Source organism: Bombus terrestris, chromosome 7 (assembly GCF_910591885.1).
Source record: "Bombus terrestris chromosome 7, iyBomTerr1.2, whole genome shotgun sequence".
Taxonomy (NCBI): domain Eukaryota; kingdom Metazoa; phylum Arthropoda; class Insecta; order Hymenoptera; family Apidae; genus Bombus; species Bombus terrestris.
In genome coordinates, this window is record NC_063275.1 from 16,730,067 (window position 1) to 16,747,433 (window position 17,367).

Sequence of the window (17,367 nt, forward strand, 5' to 3'; positions counted from 1 at the left end):
TCGTTGGTCGTAGATCAGGATCAAGCATGTGGGGTCGGGGGAAGTGTGGTGCAAGGATCGCTCGCGTCCTGCTCGACGCGGCAATAATTATTCCGATGTAGATAGGGCCGCGTAACTCGAGCGTTAATGCTTGCCGACGGTGCAAGTCTTCGGGTCGAGTGGAACGCAGCGGCCAAGAGAGCGAAACGAGGAGACAGATCACGAGGCTCGATTGCCTCTCGACTATAACCTGGCTTCTGAACGATATTCATGCCAGTCAACGGTAATAACGATAAATTGCCTGTCCGTAATGCGTGGCCGCATGGTTTCACAGGATTCGCGAGTGAACATACCGAGCTCCTACTCGCCGGGTTTGCCGCATTTTGGTTAGGTACATCTTTTTTGCGGTGCACTTATTTGTAGATGAACCACTGTTTATAAAGATAGAGACAAATATAAAATCGGGATTAATTGTTTATAAACGTCGGTGGTAAATATCGATATTGTATCGGTAAGAAGCATCGTCGATTACTATACGGAAGCATTAGGAAACGACGAGATAAGAGGACAGCTCACAAACTAAGTCTGTATTCAAAGAAATCAATATTGTTCGAAATCTACAAAGACACGGTCTAATTTTCAGGATTCTTATAAACGTAGATTAAAGATCAGTTTCAGCGAATCGTGTACTGGAGTCATGGACGAAGGCGCGTTTCAAATGCAATCATATCCGATCGCTTAGAACGCGACTCGTCGACGAAGAATAATTCGTATCCCGGCATACGGTTGAAAACGAACTTAATCTAGGATAAAGTTTCCCCGTGTACTATCTAGGGGAGGACGAAAAAGGGGGAGAGAGCAAAGTTGAGAGCGCGAACTCGCTCGGCTCAGACTGTTCCTCGAAGCTACTTCACCCTTGCCGAGCACGACACGTGCACGAGCACAGTCTCCGTTTTCTTCTTCTTCCAACTGCCTTCTTCCAACTACGCTCCGTTTCCATGCTCTCGCGAGCGACGTTATGTTTCCGTCGAAGCTGAGTTTCCGGCCGCGTATATTCACACAGCCGGCTTCACCGACTCGGTGCTCTTTTCCCTCAGGAAAGTTCCTGTAAGTTTTGCTGCGTTACGACGACGTTATATACCACCTAACCCTCCGCCCATCCCTTACCCACTCTCTTTCGTACGTCGTATATACCTACTCTAGTCGCTGTCGAAACGTCCTGTACGTACAGTTTGTACAAGTACCTGAAAGTTTCGTCACGATGTGTGACGTACACGTATAGGACGTGTCGTGTTGGCCGGATGCGAGTGCGACGTAAAAAGGGTTGGAAAACGCTGCTCGCGATTTTCGAGCCTGTTGTAGAGAGTTCGTCGCTTCGAACATTCAGCCACCCCACGAAGAAGTTTCGAGTACTCTCTTCGTGTGTTCGGTTGGTGTTAATTCGCGGTGGATGTGAGTGTTGCCTTTTTCGGAGTGTATTTGAGTTGCTGTGTCAAGGTGAAGTGGTTCATTTATGTTTTACAGTAATTATCGTTAAGCTATGTTTTCTGAAACGCGTATCATCGTATGATTTTCGTGTTACATATTATCTCTCACATCATTTCTTATCTATTCGATCGTATACGTATTTCAAACTCGTGTAAGATACGAGTAGCGAAAGATTATTTGACTTAGTCGAAGATTTGGAGATTGTTTCATTTATTTTACGTAATGCTGGAACGCGGTTGCAGCGTAATTATATTACTGATTAGTGCACGGCTTGCCTAAGAAATATGTACTACGAAATTCGTCTCCAAGGAATTGTTCGATGAAAATTTCTTTTATACTCGGTTTTCCACGAAATTTGAAGCAACGAGTCGCCGAGGGACTTGTATCATCCTGGTAGCTGCAAGCATTTCGAGTCTTCCCTCGCGTCGTGTTGTCTTAACACGCGCAAAAGTTTCACCGTAAAAGCTCGACTAGGAGGAGACTTCGGTAACGACATCGCTGCGTGCTTGCAAAGGTTGAAAGTTGGTCTCGTTCGACGTGTGCCATTAGACGACAAACTTGGTCGTTAACACGCGTGCCGACACCGATTCGAATCGGTTCTGACGTTCTATTTCATTCGCCAGCGAATTACAATCTCCGATCGGGCAATCGTGCCTTCTTGAATGTTTAACGAGGTCTCGCCGTGCACGACGAATCGCGGTCCACTGAATACAATGGTCTCGAACTTGGCGGTCATGAGACCTCCGAACTGAGCCCAAAGTCAATTAGAAATTCAGGAGCCTGCGTCGAAAGTCAACCGAGGGATTGGCGACCGTGTCGGCGAACGTTCCTCCCGAGCATTTATATCGTCGTCCATTGTTGCTGAAATATTTTTCACTTCTCGGTAAGGTATTCAGGTATGCTTGGATTTGCATCGTTAGATACATTCGAGAGGAATGCGCGTAGGCGTTCTTGAGCAACAATGTGTCCGGTTAAGGTGATTTGGCTGTACCTGGTAATTGTCCTCTTGTTTGCCGTTGCTCGTTAAGTCGGATATTGAATTGAACTAGGAACCGAGTTGCGTGAGAGTGACGTTTTATCGATATAAACTCGATCTCTAATAATTTATCGGAGGAAACTCGAGTCCCGTTAAATGACGTTGCTTCGACAAACTTGTTTTCGACAATTTCGCTGAAAAAGTACAGTCCTCGAAAAGATAAAACTCTATCGTTAAAAAAATTATAATCGCGAACGATTCCAACAAGCGACCGACAAAGGCGAAACTTCAGGAACGTTAAAAGAAAGATGAAGAGAACCGTTTACTCGATTCCTAACTTATCAAGCAGTGAGAGAGATGGCGTCGATCGATCGCAGAAAAATAAAGAGCGCGCATTGAATCGGCCCGTGGAACACGCTCGACACGAACCTGGCCCGGTCGAGAGTGCGCCAATTAATTCACCGCGGTTTATTTATTTATCGAACGGTCCTGTGGTACCACGCCACTTAATCACCACGATCTACGCGAGCCTGGGACTCGGCCCGGACGAAAAAGGCGGCTGGTTGAGCTTCGTCGGTGCAGATAAATCAGCGCCGATCCGCGAGCGATCCGCGGACCAACAGCTCCGCTCTGTATCAGCGGAAACCGGGCGTTCGCGCGGCCGATCGTTTCTAACGAGCTCGCGTGTTCGCGGTGGCGCGTTTTGTTTCACGCCACGATACGGCCGAGTTCTCGAACCGATATGCAGATACAACGCGGTGGCAACGACGACGGCGGCGGCAGTGGTGTGCACAGGTAGAGGAAAGGACGCCGGTACGCGCAGCTAGATGCTCGTAACGGGGTCCCGCAGGGAGAGTAGCTATCCTTTTTCCCGACTCCTACGCGCTCGCGGGGCTGTCCCTAATGTCTAACGAATGGCCCCCAATAAATTCATAAGCCGGCCAAAACATGGCCGCGAGATGCAGAACACGCCGCCGACGCCGCTCTTCCCACCGCATTAACCCGGCCCCGAAACCGCGTTTTATATGCACACGACCGGATATGTAAGTATACGACTCAGTCCTGGCGGCTCTAAGTACTACTCTGCTGACCAGCGTCCTTAGCGTTCTCGTCGGTCTGTTTCAAGTCGTTTGGGTGTCGAATCCGTCGATTCCTCGAAGAATGAAATGCGAAGTGGATTTTCACGAGTAAGGTAAAGAGAATTTTAGTAATATAACGTAGTGCAGATTCTATATGATTCGTGCGAAATGTACGCTTGTAACAAGAGTCTTATAATTTTTATATATATTTTCAAGCTCGTCCCGAATTTGGTGAATATGGGTAATTATGATAGCTGAATCGTATTACGATGTTAATGAAATTTCAAAAAGTTTCATGTAACGCATAGAATATATTCGCAAAAATTTCCAATAGTAGGTTTGTGAATCGCTCTAGATCTTGATAAATGAACAGCTAGCGAGGCATTACCATACTTTGGTAATATGTAATTTACGTTAAGCAAACAACGATTTGCCTCGTACACGGTTCAAACAAATAATTTGCGGTTTAGCGTTTTAAAAGAACTAGCTGTACTGTCGTTAACCTCCGTTGTCGGAAACCATAAAAATCCCTCATTTTTGACGTTATTCCGTGACGGCAGAGAACCAAACGGTGGTGTTGAAACGTGGCAGTGTGTAAGGACAAGAAGAGCGCAGAATGGAGGACGTACATTAAATTAAGTCAGTTTTACGAGGTTGGCGTGGAAATGAATACGCCACGCCATGAACGCACGCCCCATGCCTACCTTGGTACGCGATACCATAAAGTGTGCCGTATCACCGTAACGCGTGGATACGACCACCGGCCACGAAAGCGAGCGGGTTCGCGCGTATCTACGCGCCTCCATGCACCCACGATACGCGCCTTTCTTTGCCTTCGTGTTTCCTCTTATCGCGCCACTCAACGCCGTTTCAATCGCAATCGCTTCCATCGCGGTTACTCTCGTAGAATACAGGAGAATACCAAATTTTCCATTTAGAGTTTGAGCGTGAATCATCGTGTTGTCCAATTCGTCAATTTCCAAATTCTCAAGTTATCGAGTACTCGAATTCAGGAATTTCCAAATTGCCTGATTCTCAAGCTAGTACTCGAGGGAACGTTACGGTCTTTGAATCGTCAGAGCGGTTTGCAACGGTTCTAGAACCTCCAAGTTCCCTAACTTCCAAACGAGTACCCGGATGAGTTACAGTTCTTGAGTTATCGAGGTAATTTGCAACGAAGTACGTATAAACAACGTATTAAAACGCTCGTTCGACCGATTCCAATTTCTTCGTAATATAATGCTTGAGTAATTATCCGGCGTAATCGTAAGCAAAGATTCCAGATAAGATTTCCAAGGCTTTCAACTCGAGCCGATCCGGTGAAATTGTGTTAAATGAAACTCGTTGCTTGAGCAAACGAAAGATACGCCGGTGGCGTATCGCGTGTTCAGAGAAATTTTTCGTCGGGTCGCTTAACTTTTCCTTAATATCCCCGAAGCATGATAATTGGTCGTTGCGAATTAATTAGTCCGGGGAAAAATCGTTGCGGTAGTATTCGCCGTTCCGTGCAAGCACAAATGTAGCGTAATTACGAGCGATCGTGATTCGAACGCGGCGCACGTCGAATTATGTATAGCGCGCAGTGCGCTTCGATGAAATAAGTCGGGGAAAGAATTATACGATGCCGGTGAAACTGGCAACGAACAACGGGACTAAATTCAAAAATTAGCTATGATATCGTGTAACGCGCTGACAGTTACACGGGTATACCACTACGTCGTCATTGTTCCGTCAGCGTGTCGCAAGAACACGGAACGCGGATGCGGGATAAATCAATTATTACAGCTGTAAAACGAGAACGTGCTCGCGTATGTCAGACGGCTGTACCGGTGGCGAAGCTTGGAACCTGAGCAAATAAGCAGGAGGTAGCTCAGCAGCCTCCTTCGACGATCGCGATTCGCTGACATTGATTCCTCGACGATTCCATCGAGAAAGAAACATTATCTTTCTCCTTTGACCAGTCTATCCAATAGATCTGTAAATATCATGGCAAGTCGGTTATCTGAATTCTATCGATCGTCGTGCGATCCATCGCTCGAGCTATCGTGCGTGCGAGCGAGCAACCCACGCCGTGGTGCGATAGATGATCGGTCGAGCGAAACGATCCTACTCCATCGATGACATTACACAGCGTTCGAGCGCTCAATCGTTCTACGAACGGGTCCCGCGATCGATCGAACATCGTTCTAGAATTCGACTAGCCTCGAGCTTTGGAGCCTCTTAGATCACCGTCGATCTCCCGCTTCGAAAGCGAGACGATCGTCCCGCAGTAATGAGAACAATGCGAGGCACGTGACGCCGTGGCCATTCTTATTCGACGATTTTTCTCTCTCCTTCTCCGTCGTTTCTCGGGCTGGCTGTCCTCTTTCTCTGCCGCGACCTGGCTCGCCCCGTCTCTCTCTGTCCTTTGGTACACAACGAGGCGCGCACAGAGAGCGAGTTATAGCGGCACGGATCGAGGTAAATAATATATTAATATAAGATACGAGTGGCGGTGCAGTGGTTGGCAGGGCACCAGGAGGTAATGGATGCCTGGGCTCGCTGGAAGTGACGGCTCTCCGCTGGTTGCGTGGCCATTCGTGGTTAAATTCCTGGTTCCTCCGAGGAGACCCCCCGCGGTCTGTAGGCCCCGCTGTCACCACCCCCTGCCAAGGCCCCCCCTCGAAACTACGCTCGCATGCCTTGGGCACCGCGTTCTTCCATCGCGTTCTCCGCCACGTTCCATCATCTCCAGTGAAATCCGCCGTTCTTCCTCTCTTTCTCTCTCTCTTTCACCATCTCTCGTCGTTTCTTCCACTTGCTTCCATTTGCTCGTATCCTAGCCCCTCCCCGTCCCTCGCCCTTCTTTATATCTCTTTCGCGCGAGCTTTCCTCGGTAATCTCTTAATCTCTCCAGTATTTCGGGTTTTCTCGCCTGGACAGACCTTCTCGCGGAACTTCGATCGGTCTGCGCTTCGGAATCAGGATTCCTTGCAAGTTGGTCGATACGTATCTCGCTTCGATCAATAAATTCTAAAACTAGATCGGTTCTTCGACGATTCTAACGGCCGAAACACGGCTATTCGCCACCGTGACAGTCCGTGTTGACAGAGTCGATAATCGAATTAGGCTGTGTAGTGGCTCACGACCTCGATGGAGAAGGGAAGAGGGAGAAGAGCAGGTGAGAGGCTGTCGTACGTATCGAATCTGTCGACCAGACGTTGGATATTTCATCGAATCGATGGAACCGGACCAAACCTCCTAACAGGCCGTCCTATACGCGTAACTGAAAAATGCTCGCAGCTCGTGGTGTTTCGTTTCATCCGTTACCCCCTGGTAAGTTGAGGAGGAGGAGGAGAGATGATGGGTCGCTGTCGGACCAAAACTGTCCGCCGATGCGTCGCCCCTTATCGTTGCCCGGCTTCAAAACGAAACGACGTTTCTGTGTACCACGTTGCCTCGTTCCGACGATACGTTTTCATTAGACGCCAGATCCGCTGATGCTCGCGGACGAGTTCGTGGCTGGACCCGCAGAGTTGTCGATCTCGTTTGACACGAGGCTTTTTCCTGGCTGATAGAATGTTCGTTTCGAACCGGAGTTGGCTTCACACATACAAGAAGGGTTTCCCAGTGTTATTAATGGCTCGTAATTTCTGGGAATTGTACCAGCTTTAATTGGATTATAGTTTTATAGGATTGCTCGTAAACAAGTTGAAATCGGATATTATTTAGTTTGCGCACAATATACTAGGAGTGTATAATGACAACCTTGCACGCGACGATACAGATGGAAGCTTCCTAAATTATGCTAAACAGTGACACGCGTCATTACCGTACAAACTTGATTACAGCGATGTATTCTACGCTTAGTAAATTTAGTATCGAGGCAATAACAAACACGACACGAAATTATAAAACAAACTGACATGTAATTCCCATGATGCGCGATGTCAACAGAAAGTTGAAACACATCCAAGAGGACGTCAGCCAAGCCTCGGTTTATGGCGGAAGCTAAATTGATACAACAGTGTCTGAACGATGCCAAGCAGCGATTAGGTACGGCGATCTTCTCGGTGTCCGGGGACAAAGGGCGACAAGAACGTCGGCGAACGACATGTCCACGAAAACCGTGCAAAATCGTTTCGAGGGGGTTCGCGAGCGTGACCAATCGGTCGGGCGTCCGTCGCCAGAATATACGCAAGGCCCGAACACCAGGTACTATTCCTTTCTCTTTCTCGAAAGGGCCGAAAATAGCTTCGATACTAACCGTGCTAGGACCGCATGGATCTCCATCTTGGAAATAATTAGGGGGACCAAGATCGATGTCCTGGTCCCGAAAACCACTCGTAGATAGGATCGGGACCAAGTTTGAATGGAGCCCATTGATGCGTCCGCTTCTCTTCTCTCTGCTATCAGCATCCACGGGCCGGCCTAAATCTCCCAACTCGGCCGAGGGGACCGAGAGAGCGTTCCGAGAAATCGAGCGTCCTTTCCGGGACGAATTCTCGAGATAAAAAGGGTCTGAATGAATCAAGGCCAACCGCACGAGTCTATACGCCGACTTCTTCTTCGTCTTCTTCGTCGTTGTCTCTTCGTCCTCTACTCTCTCCACCGTCCACGTGAACATCGGTTGCCTTTCTTCGACCGCCGCTTCTTTTTCGTTCGTTCGGTTCGTTCTCGTCGCCTTTCTCCCCCTCTTTCTAAAGCTACGCGCTGTGTTTCTCGACCATGGTTCCCTCCGGTGAACAGACGGGCCTGTCGCCATCTCCTGAAGATGAGATCGCACGATAGAAGGACACCCGGTTTTTTTCCTCGCTTTCCGGGATACCATCTCCAAGACGGAAGTCGAGCTCCTCTGCTATTGTCTTTGTCCAAGATCCAAGCGACTGTGTGTTTTGCGCCACTCCGCTTCCTGTATGAGACGTAGCTTCGTTCGATTGGCACTCGATTTTCTAATCGGTGCACCCGGGCATCTTCCACGTCTATTTCTGCGGTTTATCGCTTTCGGTGATTATCTATTTTTGGCTCGAAACACCGTTTACGGATATCAATTAGGCATTCGAATTCGTTGCTCGTGGCAGAAGCACGTAACGGTCGAATTATCGGCTGCCATATATCAAACGCCAGAATTTCGATATACCCGACGTGACGATCGATCTACAGGTTGCGCAATAATTACGGGAACATCATCGGGTCATTAGCTATCTCGTATAACGATCACGTTCTTATCGACGCTATATTTCGATCGTTTCCAAGTATTTTTGACGGAAACCTAAGTTCCGACCAGCTTTTTGTTCTCCTCGTCGATCCTTTTCGGAATAATCGGATATAGAGAAGAAAGTGGCGCGCGACGACGAAACATTTTCATACGAATCGAAGTATGATTCACTTTAATGCGTTTATTATGCGCGACAAGGAATGTCGGCGTGTCGCGTTAAGTGACAACGACAATGGCTCCGGCGGTTGTAACGATTTAGCTGGAATACACCACCGAACCTAGCGACAATAGACCGCCACGCGAATAGAAGGGAAGAAGGAGGATGAAGGAAAAGGAGGAACATAAGCCGATGATGATGTTTCTCGTCGTACGTGACAGGATGCACCGCCACGTGCCCGCTGTGCGGGTGGTTGCTGCCATATTCGGTGGTGCGATCTTCGTCATCGAGTACGTGGAAGACACTGGCACACGCTGCATGTAGATATCTGATCAATCGACACGCTATCAACCCTTCTTTCTTAACAAGCTTCAAGAGAATAATACATACTCTTCGTAGAATAAAAACAATACTTTCATCGTGACATCGTGATATAATTGCTTACCCTGTGCTTACCAATTACAATGGCGTACAATCAATTTCGAATTGAAAATTAATATCTGTGATTCTGTAGCTTTGTTCCTTTTCTAAATTGTGGGTATCTATGTATTTATGGAGAATCTAAAATTGCAGAAATATAAAGGATATTATAGCATATGAACATCTGTGTACGAAAATTTAAAACACGTTGAACAACGTGAAAAGTTTGTTATAATATTTCGAGGGTGGAACCAATTTTTATTTAGATCCCGCTTCTTTAGCTGCGCGTATAAAAATACGAATGTTTATAAAAATATGCTATCTAGTAATTGTTACGCTTTTGTCGAATGGAAAACATAATCCGTGTCACGAACGCTTTATGTCACAAGGCAGAGAGTTAGACTCAATTCAGCATCGATAGAAAATAGAATTACTGTCCATCTTAGAGAGCCAGCGAGCACGCAAGTTTCCGGTTCTCAGAAACCATTATACGTCGATCCACGTGTCCCGTTCATAATTATTCTAGGTTGCACCTGGCAACATGCGACTGCATCAGTCTAGAGACGCGTCTACGGAATCGATGACTCACGGCTAGACAAGTCGAACGAGGTGTCACGTTGAGTTTCAATCGGTCGCTTGAGACAGGAGTACAATCCGACCGACGCCTGGTGGACGCGCGTAGTCTTGTCGAGTTCTTACGCGCTTTTGCGTATTCCACGCGTTCAGAAGCGACACGAAACTCTGTAATAACAGGCACAATGGATGGTCATTGTTTACATCGAGACAATCGACTCTATTGTCGCCGAATAAAAAAGAAATCACTTGTCGATGTTTGTCCGGCGAGTACCGATGGATTTGTTGATGCAAATCAGTGAGCGACGCTCCGCGCATTTTAAAGAAAACGTTCTCAGTAGTAGACATCAAGTGGTTGGTTAATCGTTCCACGGAAATTTATCGTACACGACAAAGGGACGAATTGGAAACGCGTTAGACCGGAGGATTTGCGACTGCAGCATGAAATTACGGTGATAAAGTGTCGAAGAACCTCCTCGCTTGACGTATAATGTTCATCTCTCGAGGCAGCATCGAAGCGTGGCCTGAGAATTTGCTCACAGGGTATAAAAGCCACATAAACGCGGCCCGGTCCGTGGCAATAAAATCAAGTTGAATTTAATTACGCACCGTTATCTTTCCGAGGATCTAGTCGTTTTATCATTAAACCTCCCTTCTCTCGATTCAACACCATAGATGGACCACCGCGCAAACCATTAAACTAACCCGGCTTTATTAAATTTGTAGCCGACCGTACGGTTCATCGAAATAATAGAACGGTCGGCCAATTACCAAACCGGGAAACAAAGGCCGGTCCTCTAAGCGTCGTTGGAACGTGCCGGCGTTGCAAGGAAATTTTGGCTTCTGATGTTATATCTTATCTACAGTTTTCGATGGTTGTTAAAAACAACGTAATGTTAAATACAGCTGTCAGATGTGACCAACTCTATAAACGCAACACTATCATTCGGTTCAATAACAATTAATAGAGAAAATACAATGCGAATGGTCAATACTGTTCGAAAATAAAAATCTCTACGATTCATCTTAGTCGACAAACGATTTTGGCTGGACTTTCATGCTTTCCATTTCGGTCGTGTATCGAGCGAGAGGTTATAATCGGGGGAATTTGAACGACCGGATGTCCCGAAGAAGACGAGCTGTGGCGAGCAGCAGAGCGCGGGCCCTCGTAAAGCGTGAAATAATCAAGCGAACGAAAAGTGGCAATAAAATGTGTCGCCAAGCTTGGTAACGAGCCCGAATGGGCCGGTAACGGAGGCGGCGGACCACCCAAAGAATCTTGAACGGGAGGTGGCTCGGGTGGCGGGGAACCTTGGGTCCTACGGGGGCGGGAGCGGGAACTGGGGGTCACTCGGCTACTCATTATGCATCTCGGATCTCTGCTCGCACCTCTGTTGTTAATCTCGCTAAGCGTTAATTTAATTAAACGCCTCCTCCGTGGTGCGCGACCGCGCCATTCATTCTGTTTCTGCGTTCCACTCTTGTCCTGTTCCCTTCCCTCCGTCCCGTGGTCAGATACCGCGACCCACGGTAATTAACGCTGGTCGAGATGGAACGCTCGGCTATCCTGACGGAATTATTCGCCTGCGGAAACGTGTACTCTTCTTCCAAGTATCCCTCGAGGCAATCTCCGCTGGATTCACTCGTTTCGCACGGTGCTTCATTAAGAAAGATTCGATTTTTCGATTGAATACTGTTCGAGGGAATTTTGAAAGCTAGTCACATGGTATACGTAGATGATGCCGAAGTCGAAGAGCAAGTAGCGTGCTTATTGTAGGCTACAGGTGTGCTTGAAGTGGAGAGAAAGTTGGAAGTAACGAATGGTGTAAGCGAATCGAATCGAGGTAGTATCATTGGGAATATCTCTACGTTTGGAATATGACATTTTAAACTCTCGAGTTATTAACGTTTTCTGGAGTACCGATACTTTCTACGATATATAGTAGCAAATACATAAATCATCGAGGAGTACATAACCGGGAACAATTCAACTTTTCCTTTAAAAGAATCGTTTTAGTTCGATATCCACGATAATAGCTTACTTGTTTTAAAACAATCCACGGTAACGTTCCGACGCAAAGAATTCCAAACTTTCCCTTTCGCGTGGCAGCTGTACTCCCGCAAAAACATTTCGATCGAACCTCGCACCACGGTCGATCTAATCCTTTCCGGATACTTTTCGATTCGACTAAACCCGACTCTGACAATCCGGCTGGTATCGATCCATTTCACATCCACCAGCTGGAACTGGATTAACATGAATCGCGTTACGATTTCTCCGCTCGTTTTTCTTCTCGGATCCGGAGCATCGTGGACGTTCATCAATCACGTTTCTCAACGAGCCACGAGGCCCCGGTTACAACGTCGTACATACAGGAAACGATACGCGAACACGTCGAATCGTGCAAAGCGAAACGCTTCTCAACAGGTCGAGCGAGTCGAGTCAGATAAAGCGGACGATCGGTTGATTACGAACGGCGGCAATTAGTTCGCGCCAGCCGAGCGCGTTGGGTACCATTCGTTTCTTCGATACCTTCCGCGAACGTCCGTCCGATGCGCCGAGACTTGCGAAACGTTCGTCACCCTTTCACTCCGCGGGAAATTATGGATCGAACCTTGTGGATAGATAGGACGAATGGTAACACGACGTTGCAACGTTTGGTTCGTGCTCCTTTAGCGAAATACCGCTGCTCTTTCGATTCCGATACGCGACGCGTTGATTGTTCAACGTGTTCCAGGACGAGAGAAACGATTGAACCAATTAAGTAGTAATCGTGGTAAGATCGCAGTACGAGTTACAATTATTTCGATAGTTGTTGGAAAAATTTGGACCGTTCGATGTATCATCGAAGGATATACGAAATATTCTACGATTTCTATCAACTGTCCATACGACTGAAGTCTCTATGCTTCGATCTGTAACTTGTAAGTTCTTAATTGGATAAATTAGCAAGGCAAGAGACGAGGGACAATAAAAAATCCGTCAAAAGACCTTCGTGTGTTATATTTTCTCGAAGAAAACAACAGACTGCACCAGCCGGAAAAGGCAAAGATTGCGAAAATCGAGCGGTTCTTGAAGGTAGAAACGCGGACGCACGTAGCGTGGGGGTATCTCTATCAGAATGTGTTTTACATTAATACTTTAGTGTTTTAGTGGCGATTGCCGGCCGTTAATGCCACTCCGGCTTGAGTGGCCTGGCTCCCGGCTTTACAAATTTATACACTCTCGCTGGTCGCTCGTCCTCTCCGATATGATATCTACGTTCTCGAGCAGAGGCAGAGGCGAGGCGAGTCGAGGCGAGTCGCTTGACCTTATTCTCGGCACCGGTCTGTCCATCGTTGCGCGGCGACCTCGAGGTCCACCTGAACGATTCACCTTCGCCACGCGGAACTTCCTGCGTGATCGATGCGACCCGATAATTTTACTGATCCGCGGCCGATCAACCGAACCGCACTCGTTGCGCAACGCTCCTCGACACGGTCGTCTCAATCCACGATCTTTAAGTGTGTTTCTTAGTCCAGTTGACGCGTCATTAATAACGCGGACATTTGGTATACGCAATACGCGGTTTCTGATGTCCTTATTTCTTTTAGTCGGCAAATTGCCAAGTGACATAGTTTGCCATGCATGAAATTTAGCAATTGTGCGTTAGATGTGTATTTCTTCGGTCAAATGACTAAACGTGGAAATTCGCACATCTCAGCATCAACGTTCAGTATCCAGGTGTCTGAACCCTCTCAGTTAGACGCACCGTTCACGTGCAGAGATCACCTATCACTGTAAGGTGTTGTTTTATAGTACGATAGGATCTCGATTACCAGAACACCGATCAGCAAAATATTCCACTATTATTTGAACGTTGTCTAGCTAATGAAAAATTTGGGGATAGCTCCTTGTGAGAGAAGTTGGTTCTACCGTTTTATAGGTTTCACCGTACATCGAAGAAATATATTCTAAACAATTTTCAAACGTCGTTTTCGAAAAATTCTGCCTCGAGTGTAAAGGGACGAAATCTCCTCGATAGAACGCATATAGCGGCCGCAACGAAAAGGAAACGTAGCGTGCACCGTCTTGGATCAGCTCGAGGATTGGTAGTGGTGACGGATACTCGGATACGAGAACGATGACGGTGCTGGTGGTAGTGGCGGTGGTGGTGGTAAGTATGGTACCCCTGGAGCGGGTGTCATCATTTATCTCGCACCGGAGATCGGGCCCGCCGATACAGCGGGACGTTTTAATGGCCGAACCATGTTGGAATTAACCAAAACAAAGACGAAGCATCAATTAGGCGACTTTTTCTTCCACTTCTCCTTCCTCTTCGTCTCGCTGCTGGCCCGCGTGATCTTGCTCCTTCACGGTCCGTCGTGTCAAAGAAGAGGATCGGAGGTGCATACTCGTATATGCGGCCCACCTATGTACTCTCTGCCTCCCTTTCCATCCCCTGTCAGGCCCCTTCTTCGCCGCTTTTACGCCAACCGTATTCTCTCCTTCTCCGCGATTCCCGCTCGCGCTTCTTTCTCGTCGTTGCTTTTTTCTACTCTTCCTGCGGCGAACGCGCCCTCGCGAGTCCTCTCCCCCTTCGCTGTAAACCGTATGCGCCCTTTGGCGCCCAGGTAGCCGCATTGTTTCAGATAATGGCTAATAAATTGTTCGACGAAATCATGCGGACTTGGACCACCGCGAATTGCTCGCCGATTTTCTCCGTCACCTTCTCTCCACTTTGTTCTTCTCGATTTTCGTGAATTCTTACACGCACAATAATCAGCCTATGGTTTGAAGAGACTTGCGTCGAGCAAAAGGCTGATATTCTTTTGGCGAGTGAAAATAAAGCAAGGGTGAGAGGATTTTTGTTCCCAGCCGTGCCCCGCTTCTTCCGTGAGAACAATATATTTACTGCAGCCGTATAGTCTACGTATTTGTAATGGCTGTAAGCAATGGTTGTAACGTAAGTACATAAAGGGTCGGTGAATCGTACATTTTCTGCACCGCTCTCATTACCTTCTATACAATACGACTTGCAAACAATCGTTGCTAAATCATTTAACATTGTCTATTCATGATCCTCGAATGTTTTCTAGGCAATTTGAGCAAACCTACTCGTAGGGTAGCCGTAGGTTGCACGGGTCGTTGGAAAATAGAAGAAAATCGTCCGTAGACCTATCCGTTGGCGGTAAAGCAAAGGAACGGACAAATTGCCGGGCGTATATTACACGCTTCTCAGAGCCGCGTCACCGTGAAATATCACATTTTGGCACGAGACCCCCGCGTTTACGAGGGGTCGAAGTGGCGCGCGAGCGAAACGTTGCTTCAAGTGGGCTACGAGATGAAGAGGGATCGCCCCAGGCTATCCTTGACCATTTTCAAATAATTAACGTCGGTTTTCGTGAAACTATCGGTTTTCTACCTACCTGACCGTCCTTCGGCCCTTACCATAGAAAAACGAGGATCGACGTGCCGTTTTCCTGACGCGGTCCACAAATTTATCCCACATTTTCAACCTATGAAACTACGGAAAAAGATCGAAGCTTTGGACAGTTGTTTGGAATCCTTGAGTAAGCAGGATTTGTAATTAAAAAGTTTTCGGAGTCTGAGCTTGCAGGCTCCTCTTGCGTATTAGCAACGTTTTACGAGTCACGAATCGTAAATTATTCTCTTTTTACTTGTCGTCTCACTGTCATCGGGTATCAACGCCTCGCGGTGAAAGAGATCAGGGCGACACCACGCTGCGACGAAAGGGCGCTTTTCACATGCAACGCCGATGATGATGGATAGTCGAGACGGTGGCTGGAAATCGGTCGCGGAAGGGCCAGGCTGCGACCACACGCCACAAACGAGAAGCTGATCGCGCAGGTGACGCCTCCTCCACTAATCACCATCGGTTTTAGATTATTCTAAAATAATGACGGCCTTCTAGCAGCGAATCGACGGTGACAAATCGCCGGAAATCGATGATCGGCTGACGTAATCACTGAACGTTAACGTTCCTGGTGAACGGGTCGCGATGAAACGGGCTCTCAGGTGTCGCGGAGACATCCTCGGAACGCGCTTCGTAACTCGGCACTCTTCTCTCGGATGCCACGAATTGTTCCTAACCGTCCTGGACTACGGTTGCTACAGGAAATCCTAAATCACGTTGCTCGATAGTAAACGTACTTAGGTGCCGCGTGAGAACCAGCTCCAAGGAAAGGAAATCGATCTTAACACGATGAAATTTACCTGCAGGCGTGTTTCTAGACGAAGTTTCGTCCCAGACGAACTGTGTATCGCGATATGTATCTACTTCCAATCAGATTTTTTAATAAAAAAAAAAAAAAAAATATAGTGAATATTTACGTAAAAGAAATTGTAATTATTAGGTATAGCAGCAACTATATGTGTTAAAATGAGAGAGATTGCAAGATATTATAATAACCGATAAGAACTAACCGACTAGTGAGAAACTTAAAAATGGAAGGGTTCTTAAGAAAAAAGACGCCTGTCCACTTATTTTTTTGGGGCAAAACTGAAGAATACTTTAGTCCTTTTAATTTCGTTCAATTTGTTCAATGAAAAAATAAGAAGCTACTAGTGTACAGCAACTTGAACTTCGTTCAGAACGCACAACCGCGTAAATTCCAGCCATTCATCGCCAAAAACGAACAACCGAACTCCCCCATTGATCGGCATCCACGCTCGGAGGACAAAGCAGAAGTCGAGGAACGGAATCGCCGCCAGATACGATCAATTACTATAAAACTGTCCGACCCTACCGAAAGCTCGAGGTGCGTTCCGCGTCCAGGTGTGACCGCGACATCCTTGGAACGTCTTGACCGCACGGTCCGCCCGCTTTTTCTCATCGAGCGTATCCTAGGAGGCAACCGAAGATTCGGGCGTTTTTCAGCGCGCGGTCTCACGACAAGCCGCGACCAAAAAAGAACAGAGGGATCGTCGGGAGTATTAATGCGAGGGCCTTCCTCGTTACGCCATCCGCGTCGCATAGTTCCCTCCTTTGGAAGTGCCGCGATCCTCCGCCATCAATGGGAACGCGCGTGAATGAACCACAGAGAGGGGAAGATTGTCGCATATATTCGAAGGAAGAATACCACTCTCACGGTATCAGGGTTACTCGTTTCGTGGTTATTCGTGATTCGTTAACTCGAACATTAAGGGAACTAAAATGTAATTGAAACTGTTATCGACTACCTATAACTCTATTACATGAGAAGAATAAGCGAAAGCATGGCGGAAGACTCGGCCAGTCGGTTAAGACATCAGCGTGACGTTTGAGAGCTGCAAGGTGGAACCGCTTCAATGTGATAACTCATTTTCCCTGACGTGGCTCGAGCGTCCTCCGTCGTGTCGTTTTAACGCCATTGGCTGGCGTAGCAACAGGAACAAAGCTCGCAGAAGGAGTTCGAAGCGTAAAACACGAGGGCGTAGCTTCGAGCAGGGGCAGGGAAGCGTTCGTTAATTTGATGTAATTTAGGAGAGCGGTAATTATATTTAATGGTGGTATCG